Source organism: Chlorocebus sabaeus, chromosome 8 (assembly GCF_047675955.1).
Source record: "Chlorocebus sabaeus isolate Y175 chromosome 8, mChlSab1.0.hap1, whole genome shotgun sequence".
In the NCBI taxonomy this organism is placed as follows: Eukaryota; Metazoa; Chordata; class Mammalia; order Primates; family Cercopithecidae; genus Chlorocebus; species Chlorocebus sabaeus.
Genome location: NC_132911.1, coordinates 659,676 through 675,889, shown reverse-complemented (window position 1 = coordinate 675,889; position 16,214 = coordinate 659,676). Strand labels below are relative to the sequence as shown.

Genomic DNA, 16,214 nt, shown 5'->3' with positions numbered 1-16,214 from the left:
TCCTAGGTATTTTATTCTCTTTGAAGCAATTGTGAATGGAAGTTCATTCCTGATTTGGCTCTCTGTTTGTCTGTTACTGGTGTATAAGAATGCTTGTGATTTTTGCACATTAATTTTGTATGCTGAGACTTTGCTGAAGTTGCTTATCAGCTTAAGGAGATTTTGGGCTGAGACAATGGGGTTTTCTAAATATACAATCATGTCATCTGCAAACAGGGACAATTTGACTTCTTCTTTTCCTAACTGAATACCCTTGATTTCTTTCTCTTGCCTGATTGCCCTAGCCAGAACTTCCAACACTATGTTGAATAGGAGTGGTGAGAGAGGGCATCCCTGTCTTGTGCCAGTTTTCAAAGGGAATTTTTCCAGTTTTTGCCCATTCAGTATGATATTGGCTGTGGGTTTGTCATAAATAGCTCTTATTATTTTGAGGTACGTTCCATCAATACCGAATTTATTGAGCGTTTTTAGCATGAAGGGCAGTTGAATTTTATCAAAAGCCTTTTCTGCATCTATTGAGATAATGATGTGGTTCTTGTCTTTGGTTCTGTTTATATGCTGGATTATGTTTATTGATTTGCGTATGTTGAACCAGCCTTGCATCCCAGGGATGAAGCCCACTTGATCATGGTGGATAAGCTTTTTGATGTGTTGCTGAATTCGGTTTGCCAGTATTTTATTGAGGATTTTTGCATCGATGTTCATCAGGGATATTGGTCTAAAATTCTCTTTTTTTGTTGTGTCTCTGCCAGGCTTTGGTATCAGGATGATGTTGCTTCTTAATTGATGATTGGTGTAGCCCAGTAGTGTGAACTTGTTAAGCAACCATTCTTACTGAAAGACTAATCTTTAAAAGTCTCCTCCTCTGGACACGTCTTTGGCTGCTGTAATCAAATGCAATGTAATCAGCACTGGTTAATGGCTTTCCTTACTTGGCTAACAAATGCTCTTCAGAAACTTTGGTTTCTTGTTATTTTCATTTATAATTATGTTTTAAGCCTTCAAATTTTTCTAGCTTTCCTGTGAGTTGGGAATAACTGTGATGGGTGCTTAGTTTGGGATGTTGACATACACTCTATGCCCAGCTACTATGCCACTGTGTGAACACTGATTTGTCACTTTCTCATGAAGACTGATTTCACCTAGTTTGGTAAATTCTATTAATTTTAAGGAAGGGGGTGGAATGCAACTGCTGTTAGGAGGCTTTTTTAAGGGTTGAAGAAATGTTGCCATGATTATTACCATTACAGAAGGAACACAAAAACACGTGCTGCCTTCAGTCATGATGAATATGTAAGTGCGCATCTGTGACTGCAGAAAACGGCAGCCCCAAATCTTAAAATCGTGTGGATGCACCAAGCCCATCTGCAGGGCACTGTGGAGCAGCCTGCATTAGCCGAAGTTGGCCCACAAGCCCTGAGGGATGGTGTCTGAGTTATGATAAGGCTCTGATTTGGGATTAAACAGGCCTCCAAATACTGTGATATTCTAAACAAAGACATGATACTGCCCAGGGAGCCCAGTGGGCACCTGTAGGCAGTGTAGGTGAGAAAAGGCTCCATGGAAGATTCCTGCAGCTCAGCTAGGAGGATTCTGTAAGGCAGTAGACACATCAATGTTCACATAGGAGTGTTGAGCTATATTCATTCCTTTTAAGCAGCCAGGCTTGTGTGTGTTTTTAGGGGCACTCACATGGCGCCCCTTCCACAGTCACTGCTGGTTGTGCCTGTTTGATGTTGCGTATTTCTGTGTTAAGTGTGTCCACTCTCCAAATGTATCTCTGTCTCTAGAATATTTTAGAGTAGACCATTTATTGGTTAAACGCTTGTTTTTAGTGAGGAAGAAATCTTTAAAACTGGCCATACAGACCCTACTATAAATGTTTAACAATGGAGTGTGTAATGTTTAACACGTAGTGTTTAAAGTCGAAGACAGTTTAATTTAGAAATCCTGTCGGAATGCCAACTTAAATTACCACCATCCGTATGCATATGGAAAAGAATGACAATGTGCAGAAATGGAATTTTCTCTGTTTTGTAGAGATTCTGTAATGGATCAGGTACAAGCCTCACTTCATGATTTAAATGCATGAAGCTGAAATTACAGAACTTGACAAAAACATGCCTTTGAATAGTGAGCCTTTATCCTCCTTGAAATAGTGATTCATTCACTAAAATGTCCACCTGCAACTTTGTCAAACACATTTGTTGCATTAGTTCTTAAGAGAGGTCAGTTTTCCAGACAGGGAGATTATTACTGCTTAAAGTTTGTCCTGATGATGTTAGTGAACAGGGAAAATCCTTTGACGTGGATCCTGTGTGTGTGTTAAATATCAGACGCGGCCTGCCCAACCCTCTGCCTGTAACTGGGAACTTTGACTGTTGGGATCATTGTAGAGAATCTTGAGGAAAGCAAAACAAAAAGCCTCTGGAGTAGCAAAAGATGTAGCTGATTTCATGCAGTAAAACTTACACATTTTTCTTTAAAATGCATCCTTCGGAACCTCAGTTTGCTGATTATTTTAGAATCACTGTAGTCTGCTGACAGCAGTTGTGGGAACAGGTGCATGGCCCGGCTGGTGCAGGAGGGTCTCAGAGCGGAGCCACACTGCTGACACCGAAGGAGGGGCTGGAGCCATCATGCTCGTGACTCGTGCAGATGGCCTTGGCTGACCTCCAGAAGAGGAAACGTCAGTATCCAAGGAGGAAAAAGTGTATTAATTTCATGAGTGTTTGCCTTCGCAATGGCTAAAACCCTGAGTTTGTGGCACCTGCTGTCTCTGGAATGAGGAGTCTTCCCTTCCTGGCAGACAAGCTCTAGATGGGAACAGGAGCTGTGATTGCTGGATTGAAGAAGTTTCCTTCTTGGGGAGGTGGCCTTCGAGCTTGACTCGAAGGAAATTGTGACTGGCAGGAAAGGTTCTTGGAGACAGTGTTTTTACCAGGAGGGTCGGTGACTGAGAACCATCCTGTTCCGAGTGTTGCCATTCTGGTTCTAGACTAAACTTGGGGAGAAACAACAGCCAAAAGCCTCGAGGAATCTTCTGTGATGTTGATCACATTTGGTAGATTTGTTGCTGAGACTCTGAAATGAGAAGCCCGGGAGGTGCGTGTCTATCAGGCCGTGGGACGTGGGAGAGCTGCTGCTTCAGGGGTTGGAGTCCCCGTACCAGAGGCTCAGTCCTGCAGAGACTTTTGCACAGTGGGCAACAGCTGCCTCCAGTTGATTGTGAGTCCCCCAGATGAATACCCATGAAAGATAGTGTGTCAGTAAAGACTCAAACTCTGTGAAGCATTTGGAGATTTATTCTGAGCCAAATGAGTTAGCATGACCCTTGATACTGCCCTCAGGAGATCCTAAGAGCGTATTCCCGAGGTGGTCAGAGCCCAGCCTGGTTTTATAGCTTTTAGGGAGACATGAGACAATCAATCAAAATAAATGTAAGATGTACATTGGTTTGGTCTGGAAAGATGGGACAACTGGAAGCAGGGGTGTCCAGGTCACAGGTAGATTCTAAAATTTCCTGATTGACAGTTGGTCGAGAGAGTTGTCAGATAAGGGGTTGTGGAGACCAAGGCTTTGTCATGTGGAAGGAATCCTTCAGGTAGCTTTGGAGAGAATAGATTGTAAATGTTTCCCATCAGACTAAGTGTCTAAGTTCTGTGTAATTCCAGAAGGGAGGTGGGGTGATGAGGCAAGTCTGACCCCCCACTGATCATGGCGTGGACTAGTTTTTCAGATTAGCTTTGGAATGCCCTTGTCAAAAGCAGGTGCTGTTCAGATGGCCAATGGGGCTTCGAATTCTAATGTTTTTACAACCAGAAAGTGATTGTGTTTTTTTCTGTAGATGACAGCCAGTGTGGTAATTAATATTTTATTAGCAGATTAATTTGGAAGTCAATGTGTTTTCAAGTGTGTTAATTATTAAGTCATCAACAAACAGAGAAGGGCTTACTTTGAAACCAGCCTGAGACTCAAGAGGCTCATCAAAGAAAACGATGGACTTGGGAGAACTGATTCACGTGTTTACTGCCCCAAGTTTCAGGCATTATGAGAGGTCTGTGCTGATACATTGTGACTTGAGAACTTAAATCTTGACTGACTCTTAAGAGTGAGGCTTTTTTTTTTTTTTCTTTTCTCTTTAAACGTTCACTGTTTCTGTCTCCTGTGTTTTGTCTTCCAGCCGCTGAGTACTTTAGCTTTGTGTTCACGTGGCGTTGTTCCCTGAACCACTGGCTTTGCAGCTCCTCTGTCCTGCCCACCTTGATGACGTCTTCCCCGCCCCGTGGGTTTTATCCCGAGGACTGTTCTCTGCTGTGTGGAGTGGAGGATCAGTGGACACTGGCTTTACCAACTCATTTTCTATGTAGCTCCCAGTTTCTCAAAATCATAATCATCTTGGATTCCCTGTGAAACTGGGAGTCAGGCCTTGGGCACAGTGCTGGGTGGCCTTGGGTGCAGTACTGGGGCAGGAGGGAGAGATGAGAACAGGACGGACGGTTTGTCAGGGGAAGGAACCCCTTGCTGAATTCCCGTGTCTGTTTTAGGTTAAAGACGAATGGCCGGGTGGTGGATGTCTCCCCTGCTGCGGCTGGACCTCGCTGTGCTGAACCCTGAGCAGGGGCCCCAGCAGCTGCCTCCTGCCAGGCCGGGGCCACAGGGCTGGGCTGCTGCCTCTGGGGTAGGTTGCGAGGGCTCGTGCCAAGGTGCAAGGGTCTGCACCGCTCCTGTGTGACCTGAGGAGCATGGGGGAAGCTGGTCTGTGCTCCTTACCTGGGAGAAGCTGAGCTCACCTGGGCTAGAGCCTCTGGGGAGGTAGGAAGGCAGAGGCCTGGAATTCCTGCTTTCCCCAGACAGCAAGAAAGCTCAGTGTTGCACCTGCTCTGAGATGCCCTCAGCAGCCATATATAGTTGACTTTAACATGAGGGAAGGTGTCACTTAACCCGGCTCTGTGGGGAGCTTTGGGGAGTACAGGCCCTGGGCCCCAGGCTTTTTAATATGTTCCTTCCTGAACAAAAAACAACAAAAGATCCCTGTGGCTGATGCCGACTGCGTGGGGTAGGACATGCCGAGCTTGCGTGGGGCTTGCCCCTGAGTTTTCTTGGTGCTCCTCCCAGCCCGCACGGATACCAGCCTTTCCAGGCCGAGGCTTGTCCTGTTTAGACCCTCACTGGTGGGGTCTGTGGTCCTGGATCGAGAGCCCAAGCACTGCTTTCATCGTTATAAATGACTCATCCGAGATGCACGGTTGCCCCCAAACATCTCAGGAGCATGAGATACAGCCAGTGTCACCGCTGCAAGCTCATAATTCTAGTGGAAAGAGGAAATTTTACTTTTAATATGCTCGTGTGACTCAGATGCAAATATTCAGTTCCCGTTAAACTTTCAAGACTTTGAGAACCTCTGAGATTCCTTGAAAGCCGTTCCTTGGCCCCACGACTAACTCTCCTGTGGAAGGAGGCTGGGGTGGTCCGCGGGGACTGGGGTCCTGCTGCCTTCTCCAGGATTCCTTAGGTTTCATCATTAGTCCCAGCTCTTCAGCAGGTGGAGCTGATTGACTCCGACATTTCCATTATTTTGTTCTTGTGTTGTCTCAGTTAACTTAGAATAATGAGTATTTACCAGAAATAATTGATGGCGAGATGGGAATTATTGGTGATTCCCGGACATAGGCAGCCTGTATAGATAAGCGTGTTACACAGTGTCTGATTTCTGAGATGTTGGTCGAAACCTGCTCAGCAACACACTTTCATGGGTAGATTCCTGTGCAGGAGAAGCTGCTTTTCCCCGAGACACGGTGGCGGCCCCTGCACTGGCATGGCAGGGTGGCTGTGTGACTGGGCAGGGCTGGACGTGCTCCTGTCCACCCCTGCACTGGTCGCGTACCTCCATACCACATGTGTGTCGAGGGTGCCTGCCTTTGTTCCCCCAGCTCAAACTCATAGAATTGTAAACCTTCCTTGACACATTCCTGCATAGAGATGATTAGATCTGGGGGTTGAATCTCAATCTGACAGGCATGTAGGTAAATTATTCACATGAATGACTTGGGTCCTCCACGTTCAGGGTCAGGAGGCGCGAGGTGGGTTTGGACACAGCTGCCTGGCCTCAGAAAGTTTCTCTCAGAGCCTGTTTCTTTCTCTAGCAAAGTAAATGATGCCTACCTCACGGGGCTTGACACACGCTCAGTACTCAGATACTGTCTGGTCTTTATTATAGTTGGTATTTGGGGAACAGTGTGGCTGGTAAGAAAATGCGTTATCTTTACAATTTATAGAATGTCATACAAGGCAAGCGTGAAACCGGGACTCTACCCTAATCTGAAGATGCTGGTGCTTACTCTTCTCCTTAAGCATTTTGTTGCAATTCTGGCGTTTGTCAGCCAAGTCATATGACGGCACCGCATGCGTGATGCCAGCTCAGTTACCTTGGAATGGGGAGCCTGAGACTGCCAGGGAGCATCCCTCCTGCCTCCAGCCCTCGGCGGTTTCTCTCTCTCTATCCTTCCCTCTGTCCCTCCCTATCCCCCAATCCTCCTCACCACTCGCTCCCCTCCCTACCCCCCTCACTTACTCTACAACAGAGGCCCAGACTTTGACAAATCCCAGCTGGGCCTATTTACTGCTTGGCTGGGAAACCAGAGGGAAAGGGCCCCAGTTACTACAAAAATCGAGAATTGATATAGAATGTGAGCTACTTTTGCAGATTTTTTATTTTAATCTGAATGTAAAAGGCAAGTATCAACACAAAATCTGTGCTAACTGAGCCACACAGCTCCGAGTCTGCCTTGTCAGGGCTCCGTGGGTTCCCACGCTCTGGCCTTCTCTATGAGTGTCTGGACACGCTGAGACTGCGAAAGGAGCATTTAGTTATGGTCCTTTGAATGTTCCAGAGTCATGTTTAATAAAAATCTTCACGTTTACCCACAGCCAAGTCTTGATTTAATAACAGGTACTGCAGTTCTCTGGGTGGGCCTGAGCCTTTGTTTTAGAAGCAGCCGCACCATCCGAGGGGCAGGTCCGTGTGGGCTGGCAGGCGGCCTGGTCCTTGGAGCACAGGGTGGACCTGACCCAGTCCTGGCAGTGCGGGGCCTTGCAGTTCTAGAATGTAGTGATGCAACCTGTAGCATAAATAAAAAGCCTCATGTGCCCCCATGAGAAGCTGGGGCTTCCCCTCAGTACTGGGGTGTGCTGTGTTTGTGATCGTGCAGATGTAAAAGTGTGAGGGAGATGTCTAAAAACCAGGCTCCCAAAGACAGTCCTTCATGTCTGGTGCTTTCATGTGTGTATGCACACCTGTTTGATGCGTGTACACCTTCACTCGTGCCCGTTTCATGCGTGTACACCTGTTCATGTGTGCATGCACCTGTTTCGCGTGTGTATGTGCCTGGGCATTCACCCTGCATTGCGTCATATGTTGTATTTTACAGATTTTTTTTTTTTTCAGTTTGTATCGTGAGCTTGTAACGACTTTGTGAAGAAAAGAGGGGGCCCTGGCAGCCTTTGACTTTGAGAAACGTGATGTCATGGGACCAGATGAGACAGCCCGGGTGAGGCCGGCAGAGGCCATCGTGGCCTGGGAGTCCGTGCACATCCACTCTCTGTCGCTGTGTGACAAGTGACCCCAAAACCTAGGGGGTAAGGCAACGTACACGTACGATTGTACAGCTTCTTCAGGTTGCAAATTCAGGGCAGCCCTGCTGAGCGACTCTGGTCCAGTCCCCCGCGTCACCGTGAAGATGCTGTCCAGGGCTGCGGCCATCTGTAGGCTCAGCTGGGCTGGAGGTTCTGCTCCAGGATGCTGTGCTGACGTGTCTGCGGGCAGAGGCCTGGTCCTCCACACCTGGCCCCTCCCTGGGGCTGCCAAGTGCATTCCTGCCCAGGGCCGCTCCTTTCCCCAGAGACGTAGCAGTGCTGGTCTTATGCCCAGCGTCAAGGTGGCTGGGTCAGGAGCAAAGACTTGTTTCCCCTACTCAGAGTCTACTCCTGCAGGGTTGGGCGACAGTGGAGGTCGCGCAGGAAGGTGTTCGCTGAAGACCGTGCTCTGTGACTTGACGGGTGTTCCTCCCAGGAGGGTGAAATGGAGACTGGACGCTGGGAGCGGCGTCCTGCGCGACCCCGCATGTAGTGGGCTCACAGCAGAGCTACGTCCTTCCTTTACAGATACTTTTCAGAGTCTGCCCGCCTTTAGATTCTCTGATTAACATGTCTGAGGAGGGTCCCAGGAGTCTGCCACCTGCCAGGCCAAGGACGTTCCCTGCATGTGACTGGTCCCTTGACACCCTGAGAAATGTGACTTGAGAGGATCACCCGAGTTTCCTAAATGAGTCACCTGCCTTCTCTTCCCTTTGCTTTCATGCCTCCCCCAGGCTGGGTCAGTCCTGTCAGCTGCAGCGATAACTGTATGCTGGGGTTACAAGGAGATTGGGGGTGTGTCTGGTCCCCCAGGGAGATTCAGTGACTGAGGATGCTGTCATGGCAGCCAAAATGTCCTTATTGCTTTCACTTTTAGTGAAGTTCAGTGACTACGTTTTCTGAGGCACAACGATGTCCTTGTGAACAATTGGTGATCAAGGAAGCAAACAAGTGTGGGAAAATGATCCTGCCCTGAAACCTGAAAAACAGCAAAACAGTAAAGAGCCCTGAAGAGCCCATGAACCTCCTCATGGGGCAGTGAGGAGACACCTCAGTAATGGCTTAAAAAAAAAATGAGATGATACTGAAGAAAAGGTAAACTAAATTTTGGGTCTCCTATGGGTAAAGAGATTGTGGTTTACATTTTGTAGGCATGTGTTTTCATAATTATTTATTTTTCTTTGTTGGATTTAGAATTAGTAGCAATAAATGTGATTTTTTTTTAATTAAAAAATTAGGGTACACGAAGTCTAATCCCTTTGTGATATTTCTGTACTGTGAGGCTCCACATACAAAAGTGAAGCCCAGACTGTCTATCTCTACTGAACCAGAGAGAAGTGGTCATCTCCTGCAGGTCGGTCTGGCCTCCAGGCGTCTGGCCATCCTCCCAGTTTTGGGCTCACATGCGTCACTGGTGCTTCCTGCCAGGCTGTGACTCTGCCCAGGTTTCAGGAGCAGCTGGAACAGTTTTCCTGGGGGTCCTGCTTTGTTCTGGCTCCTGGAAGCACAGGCTTTTGATGGAAGGACTCTCTCCACCGCCAGGTCAATTGGTGATTGCCCCCCAGGCTGTATTTCTCGCATGGGGCGCAGAGAGTGCGGGCGTAGTGTCCTAGCCCTGGAGCCAGCTCTAGGACTGCACAGCGGCCTTGCCTCCACCCCTCATCTGGGAACAGGGCGGTGGGGAGGAGAAGGGAACCCCAGGGTCTTGCCCCTTCTGCATCTTGAGAACACGGGAACACATTGTCCCATTGTCTCTCACCATTCACAGCCCAAGCTTGTGTGAAGTATTTATTTTATAACCTCCCCTGACAATGATGTATTTTATATAAGCAGCACATAAAGTGGTGATTTAATACCCTTATCAAGCAAGATCGAAACAATAGGGAACAGATATCACTGTAGAAAAGTTACTTTATCCAGGAAACATTTGTCTACTGCAGGTGGAAATGAATCATGGCTTCCTCCTCGGCGGCTCCTGATGAGCCTGTGAGATTCTGTCCTGTTCACCACTATTAGTTTATAAGCTACACCTTTCTTTCTATGACGTTAGTTACAAGCTCTACCTTTCCTTCTATGATGCTTCTTTCTTGCCTGTTCAGCACTGTTACAGTTACAAGCTCTACCTTTCCTTCTGCGATGTGTATTTCTTGCCTGTTCAGCACTGTTAGTTACAAGCTATACCTTTTCTTCTGTGATGTATATTTCTTGAAGGCATGGACTAAATCCTAATTCCACAGTATTCGATGCACATACTCAAGAGATACTTGTTTAAATGAATGGATTAATGGAAAATAGAAGTGGTGACTTCACTTTTAATTCATTATGCCAAACTTTGTTTACACACAAAATTTTATGGTCTTTTGGATAAACTAGGCTTCTGTGCAGGGTGGTTAGAGATTGTGGGAGTGCAGCAAATGGCTCTGTGCCTCTAGGCTCACAAGGGGCTTGAGGGACTTGATGGTGGCACCTGTGTTGAAAACTCGGTTCTGCAAATCCATTCGAGTGATCTGCCAGCACACATAGCCCTGCTTCCCAGCTGATTTCTGCCCAGAGGCTTCTCCTGGACACCCCAGGTGAACATGGGTTCAGCCAGCACTGCTGGACTTCCACAGCAAGCCAGGTGCTGCAGGGATGAGGGAGAAGAGGGGCAGGACCCGGATCTTCCTGGGTCCCAGGACCCGTGTGGGGACACTGGCTGGCCTGGCTCTTGTTGGGGAGGTCAGGGAAATGATGGCATGGAGCCTCTGTTGGCAGGAGCCGCTTGTTCAAACATGGATCCCAGGTCTGTGTGTGGGAGGCAAAATAGAAATGTATGTGGATATCATCAGTAACATAGCAAATGTGGGCTTCTTCCCTAGGGTGGCTGACCCTCTCGCTCATCTGCTGAGCAAAGGCCCGGCCTGGCCTTCTGGTCCTCCACAGTGAACTTTTCCCAAGCTCTGTCCACTCCATGGAGATGGCTGGAGTCAGGGCAGACATGAGGTGTTTGCCACCTTTCTTTTTTTTTTTTTTTTTTTTTTTTTTTTTTTTTTTTGAGACGGAGTATTGCTCTGTCACCCAGGCTGGAGTGCAGTGGTGTGATCTCGGCTTAGTGCAAGCTCCACCTCCCGGGTTCATGCCATTCTCCTGCCTCAGCCTCCTGAGTAGCTGGGAGCACAGCCACCCGCCACCACGCCCGGCTAATTTTTTGCATTTTTAGTAGAGACGGGGCTTCACCGTGTTAGCCAGGATGGTCTCGATCTCCTGACCTCGTGATCCACCCGCCTCGGCCTCCCAAAGTGCTGGGATTACAGGCGCGAGCCACCGCACCCGGCCAGGTGTTTGTCCGTTTTTGAAAGCTGCATTTAAAGAATGAAATAGACCGAACAGAATTACTTACTTTTGAATATTTAATACTTAGTTTACAAGAACACTTAAATATAGTTAATGTATTTGAATAATAAGGAAGAACTTTCCCTCTCTGTTTCCAGAGCAAAAGTACAAACCTTTACTTGGCAGGGATTTCACTGTTTCTAAAAAGCCAGCAAGCACTTTTCCTGAAATAGACCCGTCTGTTCCTCTGCAAAGACCCTACTAACATTTTAGCTGCATTTCTGCTGCATCTTCATGTGATAGATGATAGGAAATTCCTTGCTACTGGAAATTCACGATGTTTCCTTTTACACATCAGATAGAAAGTATAGATAGTAAATCTCAGATTAGTTGCCATCTCGGTCTTGGTAGAGCTGCCACCAACAGCCTCTGTCAGTTACAACAGAGTGTGTCTCCCCAGCAACCAGGCTTAGACTGCAGACCGAGCCAGCCTCACCCAGGATTCAGTGCAACGTCCTCCAAAGCTGTAGCCGCTGCTCTCGGAGGAGACTTGAGGAGCCCTCCCTTTGATGCCTGTGCATGGCTGTTCTCAGATCACAGCAGCTGCAGCTGCAGCAGCATCTCGGAGGATGCCGGCAGGGTTGTCCTGGGTATTGACACCACAGCAGGGGCCTGCAGTGTCTGAATGAAATGGGCCGTGACACTGAGCAGCCTAGAGGAGTCCACAGCCACGTTTCAAAGGTGCAGCGGCCCGAGGTGAACCCCAGAGTACTGAGGAGCCTGGAGTTGACGTGGCACGACTCCATTGAGAGAGCTGGCTGAATTCTGTACCTGTGGTGGCAAAAGATGGCTGTTTGGGCTTGGCCCCTTCCCAGGCCAGGACTAGGGAGGTTGTCTGCACAGCTAGTGGGAGCTTGACTCTGTTCACACTCGGGGCTGAGTCCCTCACCTTTCTGTGACCCCAGGGAAGATAGACATGCCGAGCTCTCCTGGAAGAGGCCCCTGATGAGTCGAAGCTGAGCTTCAGGATGGTCAGCCTTGTGGTGTGCGGGACAGGTTCAGAGTCGGTGCGTGCTACATAGGGGCCCGGCTGCTGTTGTCACTAATTGGGCTCAGTAGACGCTGCCAGTGGTCGTGGCTCCTGTGGTACTTGGTGGTTTTCTCCTCACAGGAGGTACTTGGTGGGTTTCCCTGCGGTGAAGGTGTCGGTCCTGTGACAGGCAGCCTGGCAGGAGGAAGGCGCTGGTAGAGTTGTGCCCCGAGGCCCCCTTCCTCTTGAGGAACAGGAAGGGGATTTGGGATCCTGCTTCCGGCTGCGCTCCCTTGCTATGTTCTTGGCCTCTGGGGCCGGGAGAAGCTGAGTGCCGGCCTGAGGCCTGGACCCGTTCCACAGCCTCCGCAGCGCTTGTGGTGGTATGTGGGATGTGGCCCTTGGAACTCCAAGCCCTACCCTGCCATGCCCGCCTGTTGGGGCGTCTCAGGCACCTGTGTGCCAGGCTCCGTGGAGGTGTGGGCGGTAGCAAGGACTGCGGTGTAGAGGGGACACGGTACGCGGATGAAGATGAGAAGCATCAGGGAGGCACTTGAGGCAGTGACAGCAGAGCTGAGACCTGCAAGGAGGGGACTGGCTGTGGGTGTTGGGGCTCAGGGATCTGCCTCTACCAGAGCCACAGTGGAGGCAGAGTAGGGGACCGAGGCCCGGGGAAACCGTGCGCACGGTTCGCATCAGGTGTGCAGATCTGCCGGGCTGTATTGCCCTTCTCAGTCTTGGCTGGGCCTGGGGTCCCAGAGGGCACTGAGGGTCCTCGCGTCTCCCTCTTCTTGCTTACCTGTTTCTTCCTGGTCAAGGGATGCTTGTTTATTGCAACTCTGGCAGTTATTCTGAATGTTAAGAGGAGTTTCACAAAATTGTAGGGGAGAGGGACCAGGGATTCTTTTTTCTTTTTTTTCTCCCCCCTGATTTTACACGGAGGTTTCTGCTGTCCCTTAGTGTGGAGGCAGAGTGCAGATGCTCTGTAGTTCTGTCCAGGAAGAGAAGAGCTTCTGGAAAGTCACAGATCTGATCATTGCAATAGCACTGACATTTTTAAATGGGAGAATGCTGATGTCTATAATAATCAGAGTAAAACTTTGGTAACTTCAATATAAAGATGCCGAGATGATCTTAGAGCCACTTCATCCATAAAACCTTCTACAGTGTGGAGTGTGACATCTCTACCAGCCTCTGGTCAGTGGCCGCCTGTGGGTGACAGAATGCTTGAAGTGTAAATGAGAAACTGAACTTCTAATTTTATTCAATTTTAGTCCAATTTAAATAGCTATATGGGCCGGGCACCGTGGCTCATGCCTGTATTCCCAGCAGTTTGGGAGGTCGAGATGGGTGGATCACGTGAGGTCAGGTGTTCGAGACCAGCCTGGCCAACAGGGTGAAATCCCATCTCTACTAAAAATACACAAAATTAGCCGGCCGTGGTGACAGGTGCCTGTATTCCCAGCTACTCAGGAGGTCGAGGCAGGAGAATCACTTGAACTTGAGAGGCAGAGGTTGCAGCGAGCTGAGATTGTGCCACTGCACTCCAGACTGGGGGACAGAGGGAGATTCTGTCTTAAGAAAAAAAAAAAGGATTTAAAAGCCCCTACATGCCCCTAGTTGCTTCTGTGGGAGACGGCATGGTTCCAGAAGGTAGACTTAGTGTTGAGGACTCTGCAGTGTCAGGCTGGAGACAGTCTCCCTTTCTAGTAGCGTGTGCCCCTGGGCTGCCCCTCTACCAGAAGGGATGGTGACATCTCTGGGAGGTATCTGTGGACTCAGATCGGTGTGGATTAGTGACTTGTGTTACTCACAGATACTAAATTTTATGGGTAAATGAATACCTGGACTTGCTGCAACTTCAGGGTGAGATTCAGGAGTAGAGAGTGAAAAGTGACAAGGGGACCCAGGGCTTGTTCTGCCGCCCCCAGGACCTGCTTGAGGCGCCTTCCCGTCTGAAGCCACAGCACCTGCTTGGGGCACCCCCCTCTCTGAAGCCCCAGCACCTAGTCGGGGCTCCCCTCCCTTCTGAAGCCCCCAGCACCTGGTCGGGGCATCCCTCCCCTCTGAAGCCCCCAGCACCTGGTCGGGTCGCCCCTCTCCTCGGAAGCCCCGACACCCTCCTGGCCTTTGGTGCTGCTTCTCCAAATGTTGCCCTTGGCTGTCTCCCAGGAGTCACCAACACCCAATCAGGCTGCGTGTGTCACTTCTTCACGGATCTGCGGTGTTGGTGAAGTCGGTGAAGCTCATTTGTCTCATCTTCCTCCTCATGTGCCGTATCTCACCTGTTGTCTGTCCGAGTTCGTGTGTGTGCGTGTTGTGCGTTCTCAGGCTGTACTCGGTGCTTAGGTGAGAAGAATGTCAGAGCAACGGACTGTCTGCTCCAAAGGACGCTGTGTGTGAATCGAGACACGGTTTACTTGTGGGGTTTAAATTTCCTTGGTGTTGGAGGCAATTAGGGGGAAACAAGTTCTAAAAAAGCCCCTGTGGCGGAGGAAGACAATAAAGAAAAACATAACTTTATACACACTTAGCAGTTGATTTAATTTGAAGGTGAATTTTGCATTTTGGGGACTCCTAAAGCTACTATTTGTTGGGATTCCTTGATGAGCTTTTCTTGTTTTCTGTCAAGTAGAAAGTAAAGTACATCGGTTTTGCCTTTAGTTTTGTCTGACTCGAATCTAATTCCCTTTTTCCCCCATTCACATTAGGGTGGGGATTGGACTACAAGAGCTGTAGGATCTCTTTATTTCTGATCTTAAATAAATTTTTTTTTCCTTTTTTTTTTTTTTTGGTGAGTTGCTATTTTTTCCTTCAATGCACTGTTCTTTGGTTTGGGAAATGTGCTATATTTGTACCATGTTTTAAATGTACACAGTGGTTCTAAATTGCTACTTTAAAGTTAGATATAACATCATAATTAAAATGTCATCTATAAATCAGGCACACAGTCTGAGGTCTGGAGACCCCTCTTGTCACTTCCAGCCGTTTCTCCTTCCCTGGCCACGTTGCCTCTGGCCACGTCTCCTCCCCCAACCATGCCGTGTCATCCCCCACCACGTCACCTCTGGCCACATCACCTCCCTCCCGGCCACATCACCTCTGGCCTCACTGCCTGACTCCCTCCCTCCCGGCGACCTCCGTGGCTCCTGCTGACTGCCCTCCCGAGGGTCTGGTTGAGGCTCCTTCCCCGTTTTCTGCTCCTAAGTGGGTCTCGGGGCCTGGATGTTTCACAGGATGCAAGTTTCTTCCCTTCCAGCCGTGGGTCTCTGGGTGACAACTCCAGAGAGGGCACTAAGCTCTCCTGACCCACCTGGGGGCCCTGAGCCCTGACCGCCAGGGCTTCACTGCAGGGTGTGGGGCAGACTCATGCGTGAATTGGACTACAAAGGTGCTTCCAGGAATCCTTGTTTTAAGTGCATTGGAGCAGAGATGGGGAGAGGGGACCACCTGGTTTGCTCAGAATTTGGTCGTGATCACAGCCAATGAGAAAACATAAGCACCTCCGAAATGAAGCATTCCACAGACTGATTTTACACATGACAGTTGTGATGGCTGGAAAAGGCTTCACACAATGAGTGAGTTTGTGCTGCATTTGAAGGACGAACAGGTCCCTGCTGGTGGAAATGAAAGATAAGGGTGACCCAAGCCATCAGCAGCAGCGGAGGTGGGGTTGTGCTGACTTCCCATGGATGGTTGGCATGGCTGAAATGCCATGGCAGGAGAAGGTAGGGGCACTAAGGAACAGCAGGGCGGCATTACAATCCCCCTGCAGGAAGGGGACGTGACTGAGGTATTATCACATGTATACAACTGAGAGATGATTTGAGGAGGATTTCTGGGAGCCTGTGGGAAGAGCACATGGTCATCATCAGTTCTCTGGATCTCTTTTCATGAAATGAAAACAGTCATGCCTCTGCCTCTCTTGTGAGCTGTTAAGATCAAATCGGATAATCTACAGCGAGCCTTGTAAATGCTAAAGCTTAAGACAGACTGTTCCAGTCCCCTTGTCTTCACCCTCCTCTCCTCCCCGGTATCGTGAACCCTGCTGTGTACCACACTATCTGCCTGGCTTCCTCCTCCATAACGTGAGCCCTGAGTACTTGCTGGGTACCTCGCTGTCCACCTTTCCTTCTCAGTAACGGGACCCCTGAAGTATTTGCTGGGTACCTCGCTGCCTGCCGTACAGCTGGCTGTAGCCTCGTCAAACGTACTTGGCTGGGGCATAAGCAGAAGT

At 49.1% G+C, this 16,214-nt stretch overlaps 1 long non-coding RNA gene across 2 annotated transcripts in view; it reads left to right on the top strand.

Moving 5' to 3' along the window:
- The window catches only part of LOC140712164 (uncharacterized), an 85,765-nt gene that overhangs the window by 23,001 nt on the left and 46,550 nt on the right, over nt 1–16,214 (top strand). The window lies entirely within an intron of this gene.